General features: G+C 29.4%; 1 long non-coding RNA gene across 1 annotated transcript in view; it reads right to left on the bottom strand.

Moving 5' to 3' along the window:
- LOC139426068 (uncharacterized) overlaps window positions 1-4,987 on the bottom strand; it is a 17,683-nt gene extending 12,696 nt beyond the window's left edge. The window contains exon 1 of the long non-coding RNA XR_011637346.1: window positions 4,841-4,987. This is a non-coding gene — a long non-coding RNA (uncharacterized lncRNA). The remainder of the gene's footprint in view (window positions 1-4,840) is intronic.
- Window positions 4,988-22,552: the final 17,565 nt, after the last annotated feature.

Genomic DNA, 22,552 nt, shown 5'->3' with positions numbered 1-22,552 from the left:
AATAATTATAGAATACTCTTCTTCTTTATAGAATAGTATATATTTCTGTATATATATACAGTCGGACCTGTATTTAACGAAGTCACTAAATCCAGATAATAAGTTCGTTATATGGAAAATTCGTTAGCTAGAAAATCACCTTTTAAGATACTTAAGCAACGCAAAACAGGTTTTAAATTCATAAACACTAGACATAATTAAAATAGCAATTTATGCACTTTTCTTGTGAACTAATATCTACAATTTATTTTATAAATCTTTATCTTAAAAGAAATCGGCATGGAAAGCAAGAATAGAGCAAAACATTATCCAGTTTTACACTATCATGCTATATACATTTTCAGTTAAAAAAAAAGTCTAAATTTATGCATAAAATTATAGTTGCATTTATTATAAAAGTAATTTTAAACATACATTACCACATGCGTTCTTAAGTTTAATTGCTACTGACAGAATCCGTTAATTAAAACTGAGTTTTTCATTTGAAATGCAAAACAAAAAGGGAAAGAGAGAATATATATATATATATATATATATTGGAAGGGATGCACCCATACAGTATGGAATTTGTAAATAAAAATCATATATTTTCTTTCATTTTTGCTAATATGTGTTATTTGTAAGTGGTATTAGTATTTATTATTGAGATAAGCTTTCTTGATCTAAACTCAAACTGGATTTTAAAACAAGGAATAGCTTACAATTCCTTTTATTTGGTCAGTTTCGTCTAATATTATTTAATTAAACGATATTTATCTTTTAACCATTGTATGTATACTTTTATAAATATGAAAGTCTAACGTAGCTCCAATTTTTTAAAAAAAATTCCCGCTGCCTCAATTGCATTATAAAATAAACAATTATATATAACTCATAAACTGTAAGTAATGTGACATAGCAATAACAAAATAAATGAAGTTCAAGTATTAGGTCCGTCACTTAAGAAGGGATTAAAAAGTGAAATATTGTTCAAAATAGTAATTGTTCAAACTTAAATGTTAGTCTTGTAAACTTAATTCCTCCGAAAAACTAATACCCGAGATCTTTTTTCATAAAAGTATATGTCATGTTGTTATAAATAATATATTTTCCGATGTAAATTCTCAAGATAAATTGAATTATGCATAAATGGAATAGTTTAGAATGTTTACAAGTTTTCTGTGCACAAAAATTGCAATTTTGTACTTGCACTCATTTACCCATTTCATATTGCCACTCAAGCAAGTAGGGCATTGTCTACTATGTATTTGTATAGCTCAATTGAATAAGACTAAACCCGAATAGAAAGGTTAATATTTTAAAAGTTGAAGTTTGTTTTTGTATATAAAAGAGTACCATTTTTGAATTGCTCTTATTATGAGGAAAATCATAACTTCAAAACCATTAATCTTATTATCTCTAATTTCATCCCATTTAATATAGTTTGTTATTTTACTTGTTCAGATAGCCCCTAGTAAAAATTGTATATTGAATGGATAAAAAGAACATTTTATACAAAGAAGCGCTTGCAACTTTTGATCTATTTGACTTCATTTGATTTAACATAAATACAAACATGCATGAAACATTGCCTCACTTGTTTAGATAGCAGTATCAGATGCGTAAATAAGCACAAATGTGCACTTTTTGTGCACAAAATATTTATGGCTTCAAAATTATTTGTCTGATCGTTTCATTTTTTGCGTCATTTAATTTAGCGTAAAAATGTGAACTACTGAACTTATTAACTCTAAGATTGATATTTTCTATAAATTCAATGTACCGTTTACATAAAAGGAGATGTTAAGCATAAGTAATAAGAATCAATCATAAGTGTTGAAATACTAATTTTATATTTTATTTATTGATAAAAATGAAAACATAGAACTGACAAGCAAACACAGGGTACATAATATGATAAATATCTACCATTTGTTAGTTGTAAGTGGCAAATATTAGCCCGATATTATATAAAATTTATATTAGATTCTCGTAAATTTTTTTTAAAAAAACATCGAGTTAGGTTATGTTTTTTTTTTTACATTTGATGCGTTCATTACACGTTTTTTTTTAATTTTATTTATAGCAGTAACACTTAAACACACATTAATAGGCAAGTGCATGATGAGCACACACATCACAAATTCATAAAGGAATACAAAACAACATGAAAGCTAAGAATGCAAAAGTAGACATGTTAAAAGTCAAAACCAGTCCGGACATATTTTGCCTGATAGTATTTCCAAATACCTAATTAAGTAGCAATTAAATAAATTGGTATTTACCCTTTTTTTCGAGAGATTTCTAAAAGTGTCATACACATTTAGGGAATGAATAGACGGTAAATCTCCTGCTATGTCCTGCGAGGCAATCGTGGTCCCTATGCAAAGCACACAAAACGTTACTCTCCATGGAATTGTGCTCTGCAACTGTAGTGTATTTGGTGTTACTCAAGGTGCACTACATGGAGGCCCACTACATTACAACCCATTGCACGCATTCCAAGGAAATATACCAATATTTATTTAAATTTTTGATTATTGTATGTTTTACTTTCTTAAAAATATTATACCTCATGCAAAAATTGTTTGATGATAATATCCATCTTAAGGGCTACCATTCAATCTGTTTTGCCAAAAAAAAAAAAAAACTCTTAGGAAGTATTTCGTTTCAAACTGGCTCTTGATCGATAGCGAAAGTGTTAAACAAGAATGCTAAATTAATTTGTTCTAATATCTGGAAGCAAGAACGGGTAACGAAGGTATCCGCCAGGAATTGCAAAAGCTATTGTGAGGTGGTTGGCAGGCAGTAGCAAACAGGGAGAAGTAGACCCTTGATATTTATAATAAAATAATATTGTCTGTTACTGGGAAGAAAATATTGAAAAAGTAATATCCTTTATTTATTATTACAGACAATATATCTTTAATTTAGGAAATTGCTTGAACTCTCATTGTTAGAGTTTTTGAAAAAAATTGCCATACTCTGAATGAAGCAAATTGTATTTGCCTGAATTTATGTAGTGACGACTGCGTAAAAAAACAAACATTTATTTTCCCTTCGTTGTAGGAAGCTATTAAAAATTTTAAATCCCTTGAATAGATAAGCATTTTTAAAAACTGATTCTACGGTTCCCTGAAACAAAGTAGTACCCGATATTCTACAATTTTGAAATTTAACATTGTTTTTTTTTCTTGTTATGGGGAGGAAAATTACTTTTCAGTTAGCGAAAAACATGATCCTGAATTTCAGTAGAAGTTTAAAAGATTTCACGGCTGGTTCTTTATACACAAATTTGCAAAAACTGAAAAATTCGAAGCAATTGTTTCATAATTTTTTTGGCACTTGCTCAGACCATTATTACTGTACGAAAACAGTTCATTTTTAATGGGCAAAAAAATCTTTCATGCAGAAAAAGGCGTTTATGTACAAATGTATGTACAAATGTATGTACAAATGAGTGTACAAATTCTATCATATCAACTCTCCTCTCAAAACAATTGTACTACAATTGTTTTGTAAGAAAATATTCTGAATTTTTGTTATAATACGAAGAAAGAAATATTAATCTACTTAAGTGTATTCAAATTTAATCGGACTTGTTTCCTCGCTTACAGTACATAGCTTCACAACAAGATATTGCGAGGAATTTCTCTTCGCATAATTCTTTATACTTTAGATATTACTTTGTTTTAAGCTATCATTGCATTCTTAATAGATACATAAATATTCCTGTAAAACAGAAAGTTTTCGCAAAAAAATATATATAAAATAAGATATTTATAACGCTAGAAACTTCATATTTTTCTGTCAGGTTAGCATATGCAACATACCCAATACAAGAAGTCTCAAAGGAAAATATTACAAAAATAAGATGAAGACATTAATTATTATATGCTTTTAATTACAGCTACATTTAAAATAAGTCTACGGCACAACATATCTTGAAGAAAAAAGTTTTCAATTTTTTTAAGCATTCGATCGGAAAAAGGCTTAGAATAATTATTAATTGAGATTATTTCGAAATAATTTCTGAAATTTCATGTCTATAAGCCTTTTTATATGATATATAATTAGGTAACTGCATTAATTTATTTATAAATTTTCAGTAATTTTTTATAAGCTTAGCATAAGAAATACCTTAATTATTAAATATATTAAAAATACAAAACTTCATTTTTAAAATTTTAAAGGTCTACTGTTCCCTTAAAGAACTGGAAAAGAAAAGCTTTTCAGCTTCAAAAAAAATTTTTTTGCACCTAATTAATTATAGACTACATTGCATTACAATAATTATTTTATTTTGAGATATTAATATTCTTAATGGGTGAATTTCGTATTATTTTATTGTATTAAAAACAATTTCTTGATATTTGAAAATAAAATGATTGGCCGTAAAAATATTCTCTTTTGTTGTTCCCGAGTGTCCAAACAGGTAGTTAATATGAAAGTGAAATAAACTTTAAAAAAAATACAAGGTACCATTTAATTTTTGATGAATTATAGAAAATAAAAAAACAGAATTTTCAAATTTTTTTGCACTTTTGAAAAGTATCTAGCAGTATTTCGATTCAGTTTCTGGTGTATACAATATCCTTGTCGTTTATGACTAGATTATAATTTAGACAAAAAGCAAAATTAAAACAATAACCTGAAATGTAAAAAAAAGCTACTTTCTATATATGTTCAGAAACTCTGTATTACGACGATTTAAAAAAAATCAGAAAAAGCAATAGGACTAAGCATTTTCTAAAATATCCCAGCACGACCCGCTTTTAACTACAAAGTATTAAATGAATCTCCCTAACGGTTCAAAAATTATGAAGTTTCTATTTTTTTTATCTAGATCAATAGTTGTCACCTGGTATTATTATTTAATATTAATTATTTTCTCTTTTCTAGCAATCTTCGATTAGATTTACACCAAGTAGAACTGAAACTCGTCAAAGATTTCTTTTTTGTAAACAAGGGCAGTGTTGAAAGAGACTTCCTATCACACTTCACTTGGAAACTGAAAACATAAATATGAGTAAATTAACAAAATTTTAGGGATCAGTTGCATTAAAAACATTAAATATATAATACTCTTTAACTATAATATTTATATCAGAAAAAATCATGAATTAAGAATCCCCTTAAAAAGTAAACACAGCTTACAAATTCGACAGAGCACACTTTTGAAAACATTGTTTGAAATCATCAATTTCATTTCGTATAAAAGAGGAAGTTGCCTTTTTTTTCTTTAAAACAAGCCAACACTAAGAAAAAAAGATGATCAAAACTACCAGGATATGTCAAAATTTAACATGTTTGGGAACATCATGGAATTCTATGGGAACATCAAAAACTCGGTAATTTTTACCAAAGCGCTTTGGTAATGATTTTTGAAAAACTAACAATATAATATGGTATTATAGTATGTGGTAAAATTTGGTATTTTTATCACTATACCTTAGAACATTGTGTAAAAGCCATTATTGGATTTGAGTTTTTACTAAATGTGCTGCAACGAGAACTATAATTTGGAAACCGGAATTTTTCCGGTACATCATTATCATATGAACAGATAATTACCTAAAGAATGGTTTAAATATCATAGATTTTAATTATTGTTATTAGAATTATGGGTTTTTTATCAGAAATTTCCTTACCATATAATTCTTCAATTCACGATTTTTCAGAGCAGAGTTCTTTGTTCTGTCAATTCAGAGTCAATTGATTTTCATTTTTAACCACATATATATTAGAGAAGGTAGTTCCTGTTGTTCATAGGAATATTTTAATTAATTTTATTAATCTCCGAATTAAAAAACGATAAAACTGAATATCTAAATGAACTCAATACTATCTGAGTTATATTTTTTTAATAGTGAAGATCGCAAATACATTAAAAAATATTCAAAACATATGGGGAACTACATTACCGCTGGCCTTTTATGTGCACAAATATTTTGTCAAATCTAATGTGTATACGTGTCCGATAAAAACTGGAAAAATTCTGACGTCTCTGACGTTAATTTCAAAGACAACCATCTCAAGTTTGAAAAAGCTACTGCTTAGGACGAACACAATTGTCGATACTTGTCATATCTTTAAGCTGATAAATTAAAAATTAAATATTTTTAAATATGCATTATTTATAATACTTTAAAAATGGAAAACGTCAAGGAGTGTTAAAACCAAAAATTAAATTTGAAAAGATGACGAATATATTCCCAAAATGTTAAGATTTGTTGGCTACCTCTTAAAGTAAGAATATGCATAGACGTAAAATATATTTTGCAACTATTTATTCGATAAGTTTTGGCATTTGTACTTCGATTTTTAAAACGTATTTTTTTTCTAAATAATGCTTACACAAATATGCGTTTCTCTTAAAATAGCGATAAGGAAAATAAAAATCATATCTTGAGAAAAAGACATGGTCAAAATTACTAGAAGATGGAAATTACAGGGGTTAGTGAGTAGAGCGATTATACACTTTTAGAATTTTCATTCCAAAATTATGGTTAAATAACTGGCAGCAGTCTGTCCATCCAATTAGTCGTAAAGTTTACGGAAAAGAGCATTTTTTATCTTGACGGTTTTGAAACCGTTTACAAACACTGTGATTTCAAAACCGCAAAAAGAAAATTAAAATGGACATTTGAGCTAGGCTTTTCGTTAGGTAATGGGCATTGGAGTTAGGGTGTGATTGATTCTTGTTTTATCAAATGAATCGAGAAATAAAGTTTAAATAGTTTATCTGGTTGTTTTACCTATCGTAAGATATTGTAAATACTTGAATTTTCTGTGTTAAGCAGTTTTATAGAGCTACCATCTTTGCATGATTGAGAGTATCGTGTTCTAATATTTCAAGGTCTCAAATTAGGATGTGAATGACACTGGAAACTCTTTATGCGTTAAAGAGAATGGAGTAAATATTGTGGTGTCAACGTTGGGTAGCTCTAACCCCTGTTCTATTCGTCACGAGATTGACAAATCAGCGCTCTCGGCTATAATAAGTACACAAAAGCAGGGAACTAAGGCGCGATAAAATTCCGGTTGTTTAACCGTGTTAGGTAAAAGCAGTTAATCTAGGGTTTTTCTCAAAGTTAAAAATTTGAATACCATTGTATTTTTGATTATTTGACTATTTAGTCTGAATATGGTAAAAAGTAATTAAATAAATTGTTATTTAGCCATTTTTTCTGAGAAATTTCTAACAGTATAGACTAGAAACTTATTTTTTTTAATCAATATTTTATTTCGTGTATGTTATTTGCGACGTAGCGATTGTCTTAACCAACTGAACGCTTGTGATCACCTTCTGCTAAAAAACACGCTTTTAACATGTCCACGTTCCGTCGAAATGTTTGGTTGATCTTGAAAGTGCATACTTTAACTAATTTCATTGCTTATTTATTAAAGTATTATAAACTTAACTTCAACTTTGAAGAACATAATTACATATTATATGGTCTACTTACTTATTGGACATTTAGTTAGAAGGAAAAAATTGCCTTTGAAAAGATTCTTGAAGGAATCAGCTCGAAACTGTTTCTCAAAATTTAAAGAATCAAACTAAGAATTTGCATAAAAATTATTTTGAAAATGTAAATAAAATTCTTAAATTTTTTATCCAATTTTGCAATTTGTTATTTGATAACTGTTTCTGATTAAAATTCAAATGTACTAGTTTCAAATGATAGGCTGTTTTATAGAAATTAATATTATTGATGTTTCAATCAGTAACCGAACAATCTTCCACATTTAGGAGCAATAAATTATTTGCCTTAGTTCAAAAATAATTATTTTAAAAAAAATCTGCTCAAAAAAGTATGGTCAAAACTATCATAATATAGTAAAGTCTACCGTGTTTCTGGTTCTATGAGAACATCAAAAAGTTCAGTAATTTTTATTAAAGCGCTTTAGTAATGATTTTGATAAAATTAACAAAAAATTTTTTTTATAATATGTGATAAAATTTTTGTAACTGTAGTAATATATATTAATAGTGGCAAAATTTGTTATGATACCTTATAGCATGGTATAAAAAACTAATCATTCTGTAAAATGATCTTTTCAATTTTGAACTTTCTACTAAGTGTGTGGTAATATGAAATATAATTTTGAAACGAGAGTTTTTGGTTAATAGTTACCATATGAGCAGAAACCGTTGTCATATGAATTGTTTAAATGCCAGATATTTATTTGCTTTTATTAAACAAAATTATGTTTTTTTTAAACAGAAATGTCACTAAAATCAGTACGAATGCTCCAGAATTTCTCTTTCTCGTGTATAAAGCTTAACAATTTATCCTTAAAATTTAACATTTATTATATATTAACTTCTAAATGGGAATTTACAATGTTATTTTACATTATAAAATTTTTAATTTGAAATTCCTCAAATGTACAGAAGACTGGTTTAAGGACACTGTAAAACGTATTGTTTAAATTTATAACAATTCTTAGTTAATTGTTGATTAACTGAAAAATCCATTATTTTGAATATTAAGGAGGAACAATATAGTAAAATTTTCAAAACTTTTCTATAAGTTTATCCTTGTATCAAAATATCGAATTGATTTTAGTTAAATTGAAAAGTTACAGCATATTGTGTCAAACTCAGCGCGTGACGCAAGACGAACTGTTACATGCATGAACAAGGGAAATTGTGAGCTCAATTGGTTGACGGATTTGTCCATTCCTTTCAAAACATTTTTATAAAATAGTATCCTTTTAAATATTTTAATAAAATTGTTTGTTTAAATTATGGAAGATAAAAAACTAATAGTACTTTCCTCGTAAACGTTTGGAATTTCAATTTATTTAGCTGTAATAATTTGCAATGATGGTTTCAAAGTGTTATTGGCAGTTTTTGGAACACTTTGAAACAAATTAAGATCCAGTAGCTGAAGAATATGCTTAAAAATGAATATGGCGGCAATATTTCTGCTGTTTCTATGAACATATATGAGGCGTCACATGTGGACAGAAAAATACGAAAAAGAACTTGATGAGCTATTGAAACTGTTTAAAATGGTGGGAAGAAAGCAATGTATGAACCTGGTATTGAAGCATTATAGTTAGTTGCAGAATTTATATATTTATGTGGATTATTGAACACAGAACTTAAACACAATTTACTCGAAACTATGTTTTTCTTATTTGCTGTATTTCTAACTAGTACAATCTTTAACATATTTACAAATTTTGACGTAATGTACACAATAAATATAGTTTTCGTTGCACGTGGTTTTTAATTGGGTTGACAGGTTTTGAGTAATCCCCGAAAATGTAACATATTTTGAATTTTTTTTTATTTTAACTTTTTTTAAAAAACATCACTCTTTTGAGAAAAAAAAGTATCTTTTTAAAACGTCTACGTTGGACAAAAACAACATTCACGCAGTTAAAAAAATCAAAACAGAATCAAATTTGGATGATTTTTTTTCAGCTTATGAATACAGCAAATTATAAATAATTTAGAAAATAAGTTATAAACCTTGTAAGTTAAAAACATTTTATTATATAAAAGATAATTTTTTAAATGTTCATATTTTTAACATGGTAAAATGCAAATTAAAATACGAACAATAAGATGAAAAAATTTATTAAGTTAAGTGTATCACTTTTTTTCACAGGTTTCTACTGTATTATTCCCCTTTAGTTGAAAATTTCATTTGGACAGTTAAGTTTGAAGAAAGTAACAGTTTAAAAAAATATGATTTAATCATATTGAATGCAACTGTTGCTAGTATTATATAAAAATTAAAAATGTTTAATTTCTTTAAAATTCTAACCCTTTTTGAAATCTTATAAGAATTAATTTTTTAACTGTTTTTTAAATTTCTTTACTAGTATTTTGATAGGCAAGGTCGCATTACATTTTATTTACATTATCTTTTACATTTTAATTTCCTACATATATTTTTCACGTCCTTTATTTCTATGGTGTTTTTCTTCTGTACGTATCTGGTCTATTTTCTAAACTTTAAACAAGTAGTGGGAGTTGGACAAAACCGAGTAGGTCAGTAAAATCGGGACCAAACCTTTTCGAATAGATCATTGATAGGATTTATATGAAATCACTTGAAACTAGCTGCGGACATTCACCGCAATATTTAGGGAAGAATGAAAGATACTGTAGGCTATTTGTTTGTGAAGAGAGTAGGCTTATTTGTTTGGAAAAATTCGTTTGAAGTAGTTTTGATTTTACAATATTGAACTTATCTAGTAATTTCTTATTCCTTCAAGATATTGTTTACGTCATTGGAAAATTTGATAACGTTTTTTTTTTAGTTTTATTTTGAATTATTACGACAGGTTTTGAGCCACGTTAAAAATATGATTGTCTCTTTTTTAGTAATTGTCATTGTCGGAAGAATACGGGTTTTTTTTTTGTCGGGTAAAATCGAGCTAAAAGTTGAGAAAAAAAGCTGTGAGCTACAAGCTAAATTCCCAGGAAGATTTTATAAAATAAATATCTCAACTCTAAAGAATTGGCGCATGAAACCTGAAGCAATACTGATCGAGAAGAGGAAACAAAGTTTCAGTTAGGATTTCTGTTCTTAATTCTCAATGATTTAATTTTAAATTTTTTGAACTACAGGTTTAATTTATCCTTAAACTAAGATTTTATCTATTTCATTCCCTTCACTATTTCGAAAAAAAGTGCTTAAGGTCCCGATAATAAGGTGCTGTAATTTTTTTCAGCCTGCAAAGCCATTATAGAAAATTTAAAAAAACAAAGAGAGTTCTTTTTATGCTTGATAAATTGGCAACGGAAGCATAACAAATGCTTTAACTGTAGGATGTTATGAACCACACACAACTTAATTCTCAAGGGTTCCTTCTAAAAGAGCTATAAAAATTAAATATTCCAATTAAAAGATTATTTTCGGAAGTTAATGGGTAATAGTTTTTGGAAATATACTCATTAAGAAAATCTTAAAACTTCCCTGGTCATCATAGGTTGAGACAAATTCAGATGCTTAAATTTTCCCTATCGGAAGACATTCGATTACGTCTCAATCTTACAGCTGTTTTCATTTCCAGAATCACTAGCTAAAATGTGCGACATCCCGAAATTGTGTGGCTTTTTTCATGTTGTAAGTGCTTAAATGCAGCCCTACTGGAAAAACTCCAATCCTGACTGCGGAGCAATTCCTTAAAATATTCGCCTGATTAAATTTAGAAGGAACCAATATAGTCACTTTTTGGACTTGTCAATATAATTACATTTTGGAAATTAATATAGCCAAAATAAATATAATAATGATTGCTTATTAGTTTTTTATTAAAATATAAAGCTTAATTTTTTTGTTTTTACATGCAAACAATGATTTTAGACATATATATCTAGTTCATATATATTTTGAAAGTTTCAAAAAATTTACGGATTATTATATTTATATAAATGCTTGGAAATTATTTATATTTCAATGCTTATAGTGTAGTATTTACTCCTGTTAATTTTAAATATTGATTAAAAATAAAAATAACAAGAAATAATTAAAATTCAACGATCATCAATTCTTCATCCAATAGAAGCTAAGTTCCCTTTGTCTCTTTAACTATAAAATATCACTTAACTTCATATCACTTTAATACTCCACGTCAGAATTTATTAATTGTGTGTACAGATATATGCAATACAACGTTCATTCATGCATATATATATATATATATATATATATTGATNAAATTATATACTGTTAACGCTACTTTTAAATCCTCATAGAAATTATATTGATTAAATTAATCTATTTTATTATTTATTTTCCTAAAGAAAATAGTGAAAAAAAAAGAAGAATCTGATCTTTATACAACATCTGTGCACCTGTGTATCCTTACCAAGACTGCAAAACTTTTCTTCTATACATAAGTCTATCCCCTCTAGACAACACAAGCATTCCCCTGGCGGTGAACTTTTCCTCAAACTTTATTTCGAACTGTCGGAAAGATTCTAGAGGCAAAAGCGTGTTAAGGCGATTTTCTCCGCCATCACTAGAACTTTTAATTAAAAGATATATATTCTTTCAAAATTTTAGTTGGTTGTTTTCATGATTGACTTTCGGAATTATTGTACTAAAGTACTTACCGCATTCATATACATTAAATCTCATTTTAAATGAAAATATAAAAAAATTCTTTTATTTTAAATTTTTTTAAAAAATATAGTCAAACGTAATGTTGACTTGGTTGATATATTTTGTTTATAGTTTTCCTAATACTTGTCATCTTGATTATGATAATTAATGGTAGAAAAGTATTAAATGCAAAAGAATGTATTTTTTTTAAAAATATTTTTGGCAGGTTAATTTTTGAACCTGAAATATAACATATAACCTGAAATATAATCTATGAATAACTAAGAAAAGTATCTTATAAGCTTTAATACATTTTAAACAGAAATATAAGAAAACATTTATAGTTAGAGATATTTTAAGAATGTTTAAAAAATATAGCCAAACGCAAATTTTTAGCGGTTAATATATTCTTATAGTTTTCCAGACTCTTGTCACCTTGACTATAACAATTAACACTAGATAAGTAATAAATGCAAAAGAACATTTTTAATTATGATTGACAGGTTATTTCGTAAACTAAATAAAAAAATGTTTTGTAAGGTTTAATCCAATCTTTCATAACATATTTGAAAATTACTGCATATTATGTAAAAACTACTTCTGACAATTTGACCTTATCAAGAAGTTATTTTATTTCAAAATAATGTTTTTCCAACCAGAATAAAATACCACTGAATATGTTTTGATATTTAAAAAACTTTCTTAATAGTTTACACATGAAAACACTTCGCAATGCGTTAAAACAAGTAATAATGCGTTTAGAATTGAATATTTAGATTATCTTAGCAGCATTACTAAAGAAATATGAATTATGCAAATGCAAATTCAAATAATAAGTTTAATGTATCAGAAATTTACTAAAATCCTTGTTTGAAATAAAAAACCACACAAATGTTAGGTAAACATTCCTGAGTATATCCGACTAGTGCACTGAGAAAAAAAAAGTAGTGTCATAGTTACCTGAATATGGTAAAACTTATCATGCATCTGGCTCCATGGTAAAACCAAAAAGCTCAATAATTTTTACCAAAGCGTTGTGGTAATGATCTTAGTTAAATTAAAAGTATATTACGGTTTATAATATTTATTAAATGTTGACCGGTTTATCATGATACCAATTATCATGGCATAAAAATCATTCATTCCGTTAAATTTACTTTTCAGTTTTAAATAGTTTACTTAATTGTGAGGTAATAAGGGCCATAATTTGGAAAACTGGAATTTCCGATAAATCGTTACCATATGAACTAAAAAATTAGCAAATGATCAGTTTTTATTGTATATTTTGGTCTTTTTTTTGCGAAATTATGGGGTTGACTATCAGAAATGGCTTTACCATGCAGTACGATAATTGTACCAGAATTTATTTTTCGTTGTGAACTTTAAATTTTCTTACAGCTCTTGTGTATTTAGATGACTCGAATAAAATATTGTTTTCATATTTCAGAAATCATACTGACTTAAAAATATGATTTAGGAAAATCAGCTGCTTTGCGCTGATACAAACTAGCAATAATGACAAATATTGCCCTAGAAACATTGAAAATTATTTTTAGCATAATTTATTAACGCTTCCTGAGATGGCTCAATTGTTTTTCTTTCAAAATATTTATTAAGTATTTTTAAGTTTTTCAAATTTGAGAAATATTTTGCAAACAAAAGGTAAGAAAACAAAAATAAGTAAAATTTTTATAGAATTTGAAAATAAAAACGTTAAAAATTTAAGCTGAAAAATGCTATTATTTATTTGCTGTGTTGATTTTAAAATCACATTAGAAATTATATTTTTTTACTAAGCCTTGTTTTTAGTTTTGCATTTAATAAAATGTAGACATCTTAAGTGAATATTATAACTAATATTATATTCATCAATATGAAATGGAAAAAATATCTTTATATTTTTTAAATAATGCTAAGTGAAATGCATTCTGAAAACACGCTGAAAATATTGGCCGAAACAATTTTATTATTTAAAAGAAATAATAATAGCAATTGAATTTCAAGTTAATAAGAATAAATTTTAAAAACAACTATGTGTATTTTAATAAAACAAATATTCAGAATTGATATCTAGTTCTTGTTTTTAAATTTTATTAACAAGAAATTCTTTTTAAGTTTAATTTCAAATTTTACTAAGCATTCTACGTTTATTAAAATACCAATATCTAGAGCAAATATTTATATATTTTGATAAAATTTGTTTGAAAAAATTTTCCGAAAAGGTATATTGTATTTTATAATTTTTAATAATTTTAATATTACTCACTAAACTCATTTGAATTAAAAATATGATTAAACCTCAATTGAGTTGTACTTTTACATCAACCAATAAAATTCCGTAATGTAGTTAAAATATATGAACTTAAAACTATTTTGAAATAGAGAATAAATATAATCTTTATTTATTTTTCACCATCTCTTAATTTATTCATAAATATAATTTGTAATGACAAGCGAAACGCAATTTTAAAGCATAATTATTACCAATGCATATACATTGCCCTGTAAAATGACTGAGTTAAAAAATGTACTAAAGCTACAAACGTGTGTCAAATTTATATAAATCAATCAATACATTTATAAAGATTATTGTTTTAAATATGTTGGCATCTTACTAAATAATCGAAGAATCTTCAGTCAATGTAGGAAAAATAATATTTAGTAAATAAGAAAATAATCCTCATTACCTTAGGTAAACTAAGCTTCAAACGTATTTAAAACAATTATAGAACTCCTGTAAGATTGTAATATATACGTATGCCTGTATTCGATTTCCAAGTTCTCAGTCACAAGGATCAAGAGATAATTCACAATTATATGGGATCCTGCCAGTCCATCATATTTGAGCCATTTCTAATGCAGTTAGTCTTTGGCTTGCACGCTGTAACGCACGAGCAGTGCAAGGTTGAATATTCTGTAACCCTATTTCTCTATTAATTAACTTGTAAACAGCCAGTAGACGAAAATTATTAACTGGCGAGGAACTGAGATGTGACTATGAGCAGTTTACTACATAGGCAAGTTTGCCTGGATATTCCTATTGATACCTCTTTACATTTGCCATCTCTTGGCACTCTGAACCTTGTGTTAGAAAAATACTAGATAAAAATGTTTATTACACAAAAAATAAATAAATAAATAACCTTCTCTTTTTTTAAAAAAATAACAAATACTGTACACCATATTAGTTACACAACATATTATAGGTTGGTTTGCTATATATGATTAGTTTAATTTTCTCTTATCCAACTTTTTCTTCTTTTTTTTTTTACTAAAAGTAAAATGATGGGGTTTCCAAAAATAATTTTTAAATTTTATGCAGCATCTTTGATACATAAAAACAGATTTTTTTAAAGCAAATATAACATTTTAAAGAATTGAATTTGTTCAGGTAAACCCAGAAGTATTTACTAAGCGTAATAGAAAGCTTTCTTCTATACTTAATTAACCATTTTCAAAATAGACGCTATTCAACCTAACAGAAGCAAAATTATGACCAGTTTCAGTGTAATGATTTAGCCTGCAATATGTAACATTAATGATTTAGTTTATCCGGGATTAAAGTATAATTCGCAAAATTATTGCTGAGGAATTTTTTTTATATTTATTTTGGTAAATTTTCGGTAAATTTTCGGTTTTGGTTTGTTCGGTAAAAATTTAGTAAACGTGCTTCGAAAACACCAACATCTATTTTTTAAAGATTTTTTTCTGGGCAGAATCTATTTTTGTTGTGAGTCATACAATAATTTCAATAATTGGTGAATTCTAACACCAATAAGTTTCAACAATAAGTTTTAAATTTAATAGCTGAATATAGGAATTTTCGAATTCTGAATAGCAAGTGGCTTTTTTAAACAGAAAATTCCAAAGAATTAAAGCTGTAGGATATTACCAGAGTAAAAACTTCATTTGCTTAAAAAAACATGAAAATGGCTAATAACATCCGACATTGCTTCAAGTGATTCAAAAATATAAATGCTCAATTTTAAAAATTGCCAGATGCTAAATAGTAGAAGCAAAATTGATTTTTAAAAAAACGTGAAGTTGGGGGCGAAAAATTGAAAAATTAAGGGAAAAGACAAAAATAGAAAAACCATAGTAACCAAAAAAAAAAGAAAAAAAGATGAAAAACACAACAAGAATAACCACAGTGGCTGAGAGTTAAAATGCATTTCCACGGACCATGGAAAAGTGAAGATGAACTAATTTCATTAATAAAGGAATCATCATTCATAAGAATAAAACAAGTTTACTGGCTATCAAATAATTTTTGTTTCTTTCCATTCACGTTTGGCAAGTCCTGAAAATAGGTGCCTAATTTTGAATTGTTATTTTTTTATTTTTGAAGCGAATGAAGTTTTAAATTAGAAAAATTTCCTTTTTAGCTTCTGTCTGTCGTAAGATTTAACTTCGTCTCCTTTCATTTTAAATTAGATTTTCTCTTACACTCCACAGTTGCTTTTTTTACATCTTCTACCTCATTTCAGCAAACAGTTTAAAAATATTTCATGAATAGTGCATGAGATGAATGTTTTGGAATTTTTGTATAACTGTTTTTGCTTTACTCTGGCTCTGATTCGAAAATAGTTCCACATATTATGAGGAATTTATTTTTAAAAGAGCATCGTGATACCAAATAATACCTGATATTATTTTGATTACTTGTAATCACATCTTTTTAATTGAAGTTGATATGGAAATGCATGAAATGTTAGCTAAACAGACGGAATTCACTTTACTTAATTTCTATAAATCTTTAATGCTACTTAAAGTAAATGTTTGGGTCTATTGCAAAGAGCTGCAATATCTAAAAAATAGCAGCTTACATTAAATAAGCTGGATGCATAACTACAGTGAACACACTGGTTGTCATAAATTACCAAAATCATAAAAATGACCATAACTTAAAGAGACACGCATAGAATTTAATGAACATTACACATAATATAGTGCACCTTATAATGTACAAAATAACATAAAAAGTAATAACCAGAAAATTATACTGTTAGAGAACTAAATAGATGCATGAAATGAATAAATCAGATGTGTTAGTTTTGATTATAAAAAGTACCATTGGTATGGAATAGGATCACCTTTGCAGCAAAATACAGCATAGTCAGCGATGTGTAAGGCTTTCCATTATTTGACATGCCAATTAAATTGGAAAGGCGAACATTTGTTCTAGCAAGACAAGCGTGGCCAGGGTCTGAGGGTAGAACCAAAGCTATCTGAGAGTAGCTACAAGTCTTCCTAATTCATTTTAAACATGCTACTCTATGCGCTGAATTATTTGCTGCTGAAGATCTACGATGGATCATCTACTACGAAACATCTACAAACAACATTAAAACAACATTGGGACGCGCTTAAATATCAAAGAAGTCATCTCTACTCATGTGAGCATTCACGGCTTTAAGTGTAAAGGCATGCAGACTTGTACTTCCAACCAAATAGATACCATTCTACACGGAGACTCTTTTCTTTTCTTCCAGACGTGTGCACGTACCTAGGTTTGCAAAACCTTTAACCGTATAGTCCTCGTCTGGCCACACGGAGACTTTGCAGCGCCCAATCAAACAACGCTCACTGTTGCTTTGGTGGATGATTCAGGAATCATCTGTGTAGAGAATAGCCCTCCATTGATCTGCCATTCATTTGACATGTTGCTGAGCCTACCGCAAAATTTCTTTACTATGGCGTGAGGAGGGTGGCATGCAAATAGTTGGTCGTTTAGTGAACATACCACGATCGTTAATCCTTATGCGCCAATACACGTTGGCACCCTTTCGATGAGATACATGATGTCTCGGGGGATAGAGCGTTCGCCTTCTAATAAGGTGAAGCGGGTTCGAATCCCAGTGATGTCTCAGCTGATATGAATTCCGCATCCGACTACAGTGCTGACGCAAAATATTCTCAGTGGTAGACGGACCATGGGTTAGAGTCCCATTGCCTTCAGGGTAACCATGGGCGAGTTTCGTGGCTTTCCTCTCTATACATCACTTGTGCGGGTTAGTTCCATCAAAAAGTTCTCAATGAAGACAGATTTCTCCCAATGCTTGATCCTGGAGTTCCTTTGTCTTATGGATTGGGTTCAAAATTACAAGGCTCCGGAGCTGAATATTAGTAGCCGTAAACGCAAATTGCGTCTGCTGTTCAATGACGGTTATAAAACTCTTCTTGTGGCTACAGTTGGAGAGATCTGAGCAGACTGGGAGTTGTAGCTCTATTCCTTCATGCACATAGAGGTAAAGATCTTTTATCGGAGCTCGTCTCTGTATTTGGCCATTCTTGGCAGAACCTCCTCGAGGTCGAACCTGTGATAAGAAATTGCTGCCAAACTCTATGAATCACAGAAAATACATATAGCCATCTGGTCACTTCTACCTGGCTTCGTCTATTCAAATAGATCTCCATAGCTGCTCTTCGAACAAATGATGCCTGGAGGTCATTATTACAAATTTGCTACATAAAATTTTTAATTTCTGAAACATAGCAAAATTCGAAGGCTTGTTTTCAAACATACAATTTTATGCTCATTGCAGATGACGTCATTCTATTGCAGTGCCACAAATTCACATAGTACAGTTTTACTAGCATCTCTTATTTGACAACATATTCAAATTCGATTGTGATTGGCATATTTTTGGGAGAATTATCGCTATTGTTGTAATTTTTCCCTAATTTAGAATAGCCAGAGTAGTTTCCCTAAGTTGAACAGCTAGCTTAAACAGCTAGCCTGAAATAAATCAGGATTATTGAACAATGAATTATAGATTTTTCCAATTAGCCTAAAACTACGTATACCTATTGTAATAAGCACAAAAGTTTCTGTATGATCATAAAATTCTGAGAGATATTTTTTTACTTAACTTGACTTATTACAAAATGATAGCGGTTGTTTTCAAAGAACAATTAGTATACGAGAGTCGACGAGGCTCAAGTGATAGAGCGTTTGCCTCCCAATGAGGTGACCCTGCTATGAATCCCAACGGTGGCTAGTTGCCACGAATTCTGCACCGACCACAGTGCTGACCTAAAATATCCCACCACTGGGCTAACCATGAAAAATTTCCATGATTTTCCTCTCCACTTAACGCAAGTGTAAGTTAATTCCATCAAAATTCCATAACGAAAAAAGATTTTTCCCAATGCTTGATCCAGAAATTCATTTGACTTCTGGGTTGAGTTTAAAATAATAAGGCTGCGTAGTTGAACATTAATTGTCGTAAATTTGGAATTGGTATGGAAGTTCAACTCCGGTTAGCTTCTTTTTTGGACATGTGCCTAGGTCATTATGGACCCTTTACCATGCAGCCCAAAGCTTGGCTACTGGTCCGGCTTCACACCAGCCTAGGAACGAGCCCAGTGAGGAAGAATTTATTGAGAATTTAGATATGTACAAAGTCGCAATGTCTAAAAAAATACAAAGATTAAATATCGTACATGTTAATTACACATAATAACAAAAATAAAGAAAGAAGTATAAAAATAAAAATAAAATGAACTTGAAGACCGTAAAAGTGACTAAAGTAGAAAATCTGTAAAATGGTCACGTATTGAATGGAAAATAAGTAAATAAATATGAGAAAAGATAAATTTCGCCTAAAAGTTGAAATTGAAGTTGTAGTTGGCTTTAAGGCGTTGAAGTTCTGATAGGTAACTGGGACAAGTAGAGTGGGAGGCTTTGTGGGTACAGTCATGTCGGGGATCGGAGTGTTTATTTGAGTCCGAGCGGTTTATACATATGTCCTCAGCTGAGTCGCGGTTTTCTTCCATGTGACCGTTTGTACCACATTTATCACAGGTAGGAAATACTTGTTGGCATTGGTTTGGATGATGTCCTAGTGATTGGCAGTTACGACATCGTCGAAGTACTATTCGTTTTTTTATGAAACATTTATTTAGTCCTGCGAAGAAATAGTGAAGTTTGAGAAATTGAATTGCGATACGATGCGAGGCTCTTACTATGATGTGTTGTTTATTTTGTTGATGTTTGTGCGGCAAGGTTTTTATGAATTGAATGATGTCTACATTGTTGTTGTAAGTACCGTTTTCTTTTCAAAGTTCTAGGATCTCGTCTACGTTGTAAGCTAATGGTGCGTTAAGGATTATCAGAGAGAGTAACCGCCTTTCTTTTTCAACATAGGGTAAACCAGTCTCATGTATAGTTTGGAGAGCTATGTCTTTTTGATGATCATTATAGAATTTCAATTCCACAAGATGGCTGTTTTTGAAGATCTTCTTGACATTTAGTTTCGGTAAGTAGTTTTGGTTTTAGTAATTTTTTTCCAGAATGACATTAGTTGGACAATTTTCCGTAGCTGGGATGATGATAGACTTTGGAGGAAGTTGTGGTTGAACATTATCACTGTTACCAGGATTGGCATGATTTATATGATCTAATTTGTTTGATATGACTTTCAATCTATCGTCTATAGAGTTGAGGGTGATATTCGGACGGCTAAATGATTGAACATTTGAATTGTCTATAATTTGTTTTAACTGTCGATGAGCTTCGTGGCAAGCTTTTCTCTGTGCCGATGGGAGACTATACATTTTCTTTTCGCGACCATGTTGGTTGTTTATGTTGATTTCCAGAGTGTCGAACAGTTTTTCAATGTGGGATAATTCATATTCAGATGGTGCTGGTGATTTTGTCTCTGTTGTTTCCTCCTGGGCTGTTTCTTGCGGAGTTTCTGATGAGTCTTTTTCGTTCTCTTCAAATTCATCCAGAATTTGCGCCTCTGTTTGGCAGGATTGCGTTGATGATGTACATCTTATTGCTCTCAAAGGTGTGGTTGTTTCCATTTGTTCTCTATTTGACGTAATTATACTATTGCTTAGTCTTGTTATTTTTGTTGATGGTTTGTCTCTGGTCGATGTGAAGGTTCCTTCATTTCTGATTCGAGACCTAGTGGTAACGTTGGGTGAACCCCAGCCTAGTTCTGAAGATATATGTCTTTCCATTCCTTTTTTTAATTGTTAGGTGTTTATCCGTTATTTTTTAGAAACGTTATGCAAAAAAAGAATTTGTTTTTAAAAAATAGAAGGGGAGCTATCTATTATTTAAAGTAATTAGATTTTTATGTGGCCATGGCGAGCCCCCCAGCCCCAGAAGAGTTCCTATTATGAATGCATGAAAAGTGATTAATGGTATTTAAGTGAGGATCCAATGCTCCATTGATTTGCTGATTTGCCAGTGTCACCGTCCAAAAATGAATATCTAGATTAAAGTAACATGTAAATAAGGAAGATAACTTGATTGGGTCCGGTGGTCGGAGCAGTATGAGGAATAAAATTTTGAAAAATATGTACTTAACTCTCTTCAGAGCATGCGGTTAAATTTAAAAATTACTGAAAAATTGCAGACAAGGCGAAACTGGGGGTCTCGAAATCTGAGCGAGTCTGAAAATATGTTAGATATCATTATTGATTTCATAGACGGCGACACTGGCAAATTTTACTATATTCAACTACGTTACTTATTGGATAGGTTAGCTTACGGCACATGTATAGCAAAGGCCGGAATAGCCTGGTTGGTATGGAACTAGACCCCTGTCCAAGAATTCGTAGGGTTTAATCCCCGCCGGCTGAAGACTCCCTGTGTAGTAAATGGTGACTGATGCACGTTAAATCTGTCGAGTTGCGAAGTCCTCCTTGTTCGCATAACAAATTAATATCTCTGGGGGTACTGATCCAGGAGTTTCCTTGTTTTCTGCATTGGTTCAAAATTACGAGACTACGGAGTTGAACATTAGTAGTCGTAAACCCAAAATTGGGTCTACTGTTCAACGATATATATATATTTGTACAGCATAGTGTTCGGAAATGTAAAAATGGATCTGATACTGATAATCTCTCTTGTTTTTGTTAAATTTCAAAAGAAACTGGAAGTTTGTTTTGCAGTTTTCTTCATGTATTTCACTTTTTTAAATCATTTTCGAGATCAAATATTTTTATACGCATGCGTTAAAACCAATTTTCATTTTAATGAAAAAAATTCATGATTTATTGTCTATTCGGAAAAAGAAAAGGTTTCTCAAAGAAGGTTACCGAAAGAAATATGAATATTTTATATTTCCTTGATGTGGTCACACAAAGAAGGATTAAGGCGTTTCATGTTTTTTTTTTCATTTGATCTGAGAAGTATTTTCACGAAAAAATAATTAAATTATTAAAAAATATTAATCTAAAAAAAANCACAAGAACTATTAATGTAAAATCAATAAACAAATTATACACTCTAAAAGCAAATATCTTTTTTATAGTCGGGAAACTTGTTCCAACCAGCAAGCCTTTTTAAAAAACGTTTGCGAGTCCAAATGCTTTTTCTGAAGATAATTTGAGTAAGTGAAAAAGTGATTTCTATATATGACTCACCTTTGGAACCTGAGGGAAACCTTAGGCTCAAAAGCTACAATTTTGAAATTGTACTATAAAATAAATGAAATTTTATTTTACAATTAAAAGTATACATGGTATATATTAGAGAT

This window comes from Parasteatoda tepidariorum, chromosome 7 (genome assembly GCF_043381705.1).
Source record: "Parasteatoda tepidariorum isolate YZ-2023 chromosome 7, CAS_Ptep_4.0, whole genome shotgun sequence".
Lineage (NCBI taxonomy): Eukaryota > Metazoa > Arthropoda > Arachnida > Araneae > Theridiidae > Parasteatoda > Parasteatoda tepidariorum.
This window is presented reverse-complemented; position numbering and strand designations above follow the sequence as displayed.